The sequence below is a fragment of the Alexandromys fortis genome, unplaced genomic scaffold, assembly GCF_014885135.2.
Source record: "Alexandromys fortis isolate MF-2015 unplaced genomic scaffold, M_Fortis_MF-2015_v1.1 scaffold_3, whole genome shotgun sequence".
Taxonomy (NCBI): domain Eukaryota; kingdom Metazoa; phylum Chordata; class Mammalia; order Rodentia; family Cricetidae; genus Alexandromys; species Alexandromys fortis.
This window is the reverse complement of record NW_026067909.1, coordinates 22529539-22534491: the sequence shown is the minus strand read 5'-3', so window position 1 is coordinate 22534491 and position 4953 is coordinate 22529539. Positions and strand designations below refer to the sequence as shown.

The 4953-nt window shown below is 37.1% G+C and overlaps 1 pseudogene; it reads right to left on the bottom strand.

Moving 5' to 3' along the window:
- Window positions 1-2582: 2582 nt before the first annotated feature.
- Window positions 2583-4180, bottom strand: LOC126498158 (T-complex protein 1 subunit delta-like; annotated as a pseudogene).
- Between the last annotated feature and the right edge of the window lie 773 nt (window positions 4181-4953).

The following is a 4953-nucleotide window of genomic DNA, read 5'->3' as shown; positions in this document are numbered from 1 at the left end:
GGCTATTTCTGTGTGATCCATCCAACGTTTTCTTTATCATCATCCTAAAATACTGTGGACTTTTTAAAGACTATAGAAAATGAAATATTAACAACTTAAACTGGATTTGTTTGGAAAATCAGAGCCAAGACTGAGTCAAAAGTATGCCATTATGATTAACCTTGTGCAATAGAAGGCAATTTAACATGTATGCTTAATTTTAAACTATTTAACACCATATATGTATCATGATGATGAACCTCAAACTCTAAGACATGTAGTAAAATCACTATTGGAATTTAATCTGCCATTAATGCTTTTTGAAGTATCATGACAGTATCCTCTGTCTTCTTTCCCCAAATGGCACACCCATCTAAACCTTTAAGATTTTCTCTGATCACTGCCAGTTAGTTCCAGAAAGAACTGAATTCATACTCAGAGCAACCAAATCAACTTTGAAAAGTAGTGTCTGCCACGTTGGTACTCCAACTTCTTCTGTACATCCTGAGTAAATATATGTTTGTTGATAGGAACTGGCTATGTCAAGGACACTAGCCTCTGACCAATGGAGGAAAGGCAAATCCTTCCCTTCTCTTCTATGTGTGGAGGCTAATAGTGTATGCAGAAAATGTCCATCATAGCTTTCTTTCTTATGAATGTTTATTGCTTTTGCTCCTCTACAAAGAGAGCCCCTACTGAGATTAGCTAAGCATGTCTTCTTTACACAGCGGTTTATAGTAACACCATCCTTCCCTGTTTATTTCTATGCAATAACCACCTCTGGGTTCAATCCTATATGATAAACACCCTGAGCTTTAGACATATTGAGGCTTCTCCAGCCACAAAACCAGGTCACCCAGTCCCAGCTTTCTATCCCTGTGTCTGCCTTTTCTTCCTTTCAGACAGATCAGTCCATCCCTGGAGCCATGCTCAATGGGGCATTTCAGTGTGTTTTTTGATTCATACAGAAGGCTAAGAAGCATAATACCTTTTGCTTGACTTCTCTCTCAAGGTGTTTCTCTCCAGCTTCATGTAAGTCCTTAGACTGTGTGAAATAAGAGTTTCTCAGAGTTTCTCTCTGAAAGATATACTTCAGATGGAAAAGCCACTTGGGCTGACAATACCTATTGTCAGAACGATGTTTTGAAACAAGGAATTGATTCCCCAAATGATATCCGTGAAAGTCTCAAATCACATTATATTTCTGTTCAAACATATATATTACCTCATTTGGTATCATGCAAACGGTTATGGCATTTGCAAAAATGTTTAAATTAGTTCGTTACATCCTGATATACCCAGGTTGCCTACCATTGCTAGAGTAATGATAACTCAAATAAAAATGATACCCATAGGCCCCAAATAAAATAAAATTTCCTCAAGAATTGCTTGGTTATGGGACTTTTCTATAAATGGCCCTGTAGAGTAATTTCTTTAGCTAGTATGTCATTCAGGTTGCATAGATCCAGAGGAAAGTGTTAGATGAATTGTGGTCACATTTGATTAGATTTAGACCCAAGAGAATAATTCCATATATCAAGGTGACTGGAGAATGATCTCACCTGCAGTATTTGTCCCTGATGAATTTCACTCTCTACAGAACATGAATAGTTAATTTTTAAGGGAATACATTCGTAAGACTGTTAGAGGTGAACCTATTTAATCTCACTCTTTGCTATAAAATGTATTTCAGACCTAATCACTGGATACCAGAAAATAGCCTATGCTATTAAAGTAAGTCAGTAATTTATGGGACTCTGACAATTTAAAATTGCCTTGCTTGCACATCTAAGGCAAAATTTAAAAATTAGTAACACAGAATGATATATTCTTGTCAGAAAAAAATAAATACTGTAACTCTAACTTACATGTGAAATATTTATGATGATCCTGGCTTTATTTCTTATTTATTTTTCTCTTGTTTGTATTTTCAAAAAATTATTAGTTTTTTGGTATTCTTATGAGCTCAAAGATTTCCAAGGAAATGCTATCATAGTCTTGGTATGTTCTAGCTATTATTTTATTAGAAACAGTAATAAATAATTCAAAGCAGAGAATTGAAGAAGAAATAAATTTTGTTTTATGGAAAGCATTTTGTTAAATGATTGATGTACTTTATCTCATTTTAACACTTACCAGAAGGTATTGAGGGAAAATGGAGAAGGATTGCAAAGCAGAACTTCTCTGGTCTAAACTGAGACCTTGGCGGCAGAGAGCAAAGTGGACGTCTTATGAAAATCAGCTTGACCTGGGAACTAGCCGCCACTTTGTTTGCAAATATAGGCTCAGAATACACAGCAGTAATATTGACGTTTAATAAGAGAGACACGAAAGGAAGTCTGGAGAATTTCTTTAAAGTGTCTCAATAAAGAAAGAAATACTAACACCAAATATTTAATATTTTCATTGTCATTTCTGTATAGTTTCAAACAGATGCCTACCGGAAGACAATGTCCAAAAGCTCTGAAGAAGCAAGTTTCCAGAAAAGGAGGAAAGAACACCAATGTGATCGTCTTACAGTCCAGCCACAGTCCTTGTGTCTATAATAGTACTTATCCAGATTATTATATTATAATATGATAATAATTGCCTTATCCAGATTATCAAGTAGTTAGCACATCATCAATTTTCAGAACGCTTTTTAAAGTTTCAGTTGCTTGGGTCAAAGCACTGACTATCACTAACAGAAGCTGGGAAATCAATCCAACAAAATGTTGGAAATTCCAATGTTTGAGACATTGACGCTTGTAGTTTTTTTTTCTCCTTGGGCATGCCAGTATTATAGTTTTGTTGCTATGGAAATGGGTTCAGGTTAGCATTTTTAGCTAGTGTAAATGGAATGACTTCCATAGCATCTGCAAAGCCTGAACACAGCAGGATTCTACACCACTTGTTCGTAAGTAATCAGCCAACCCTAGTTCTGGAGTGCCACGTCCTGCAATAAGAGTTGTCTTCTTATTACACAGAGATCATCATGAATGGAGCACATAGCTTCTTCAATCACTAGTTTGTTAGAGCCCGAACAAAAAATACAACTGTTTTCTCTGGGTTTGTGCAATCTGGGCTTGTAATATTGAATAGTTTTCCAGAGCCACTTAAACTGGCTTCCTCCACTAGATCAGGGGAACCCAGCATGTCAGCGGTGAACTGGTCAAAATTAGCAACAAGTTTAGTTCCAGATTTCCTACAGATGAACTCAAAGTCTTCTCTTTCAGTATCCGTAACAACCATAACCTTCATCTCATTCAGAAAATATAGTGAAACATCACTAAGCACATCTCTTAGGGTAGACTTCTGGATGAGAAGGACATTACATCCATTTTTCTAAATCAACTTCACCAGATTTAAAATATAGGCTCTCTCTTCTCTACAGCACTTGATCCATCTGGGCATAGTCAGATACTGATTGCCCTTTGATTATCTGCATCTGTTTGAGGAACATTGAAGAAAGTGAATAAGCCCAATTGTACCCTTTTCAACTTTAGTTAAGCCAATGTTTGCCACTGGAATGGGACAGACTACCAGCTCAGAGGCATCCATTGCTCCACCAAGCTTTTTAACTTGTTTTAATATTTCTGATATCTGCACTGCTAGTCATACCTACGTCCATCATTTCATCACTGCATTGACACTCATGCAGTGTGTGGAGAGAGTAGATTTAAAGACTGAGAGACAACCTTTGAATTGAATTAAGTGGTTGCATTATTTAAATTTTTTCTCAGTTGCTCAGTTACATATAGATCAGAACATGTCATTAAAGAGTTCAAGACCCTTTCCCAAAGCTTTTTAGAATGTCTCAGAAATTATGCTTGTATAACCTTGCTGCAGAAGCTTGGTACAGGAATCTAAGAGAGAGCCAGCAATGATGATCGCTGACATGGTTCCAAGTCAGCCTGCTTCTAAGTTTTGAGCTTTAGACAGCTCCACCAACATTATTATTGCTGGGTCCAATACTTGCATTTGTTTCAGAATGGTGGCACCATCATTTCTGATGGTTACATTGTCTTGTCTATCTTGAATAATTTTGTCGATTCCCTGAGGTACAAGGCTTGTTCTAACAGCATCAGGAAACTGCTTTAGCCACAGAAATGTTGCTGAACTGCATCTGGGCCCACTTGTCACAGTCTCGGTAGGAACATTTCCAGTGGGTTCTGGACCCAGCAGCAGGAACCTGGGTTTGGGGAGCTACATTCTTTAGCATGGCAGCCTTGCTGACATCTGTTTGGGTTCATGAGAGCTGGGGGACAGGAATTCTAGCCAGAAGCAGAGCAACAGTCTCTAACCACCTCCTCCTTGATGTCTCTGGAAGCCTACTCCTAAGCTCTTCAAGCATACTTTCATGCAAATAACTGTTTGATCTCACAATGGTCCTAAGGAAAAGAGAATAATTATTATAATAGTTACTTTATCGCAATGGAAAGTAAAACTTGAGCTGAAGTGTTTGAGTGAACACAATAGAATGAATTGTAGGAGGTAGACCTTGAACGGGGCGCTCTGCCTCACAGTTAAATGTTCTTAGGGAAACTTAAGAAGATTAAAGAAAGCCTTTGTAGTAGAACAGATAAAAAAAGGAATTAGATAACCATTTGTGTCAGAAAAAGATAGGCCCAATAATTTTCAGTTTTCACTACTTCTCAGGATAATATTTACTATAATCTAGTCTCTCTTCCTTGAGCAATACAAAAGCCTCCAGGACTCTTTTCTGAGATGAGTTGGTTACTTGAAGATTTTTAATTAGCTTCCCTTTTTATTTAATTCTGTCTTTGGGCTTTTGTAACTTTTAAGTCATAAAAATACTAAACATGTTTCAACTTTTACGGCTTATGATCGTGAATGGTGCCAAAATTCAGTCACACATTATTGCTTCCTAAGGAAGATCTCCACGGCTTTGTTTAAGGAAATTCCTGAAGGAGTAAATATCAAAAGGGGATTCAGTCAATGGATTCAAACAATGGATGTTACACAAGCCCACTG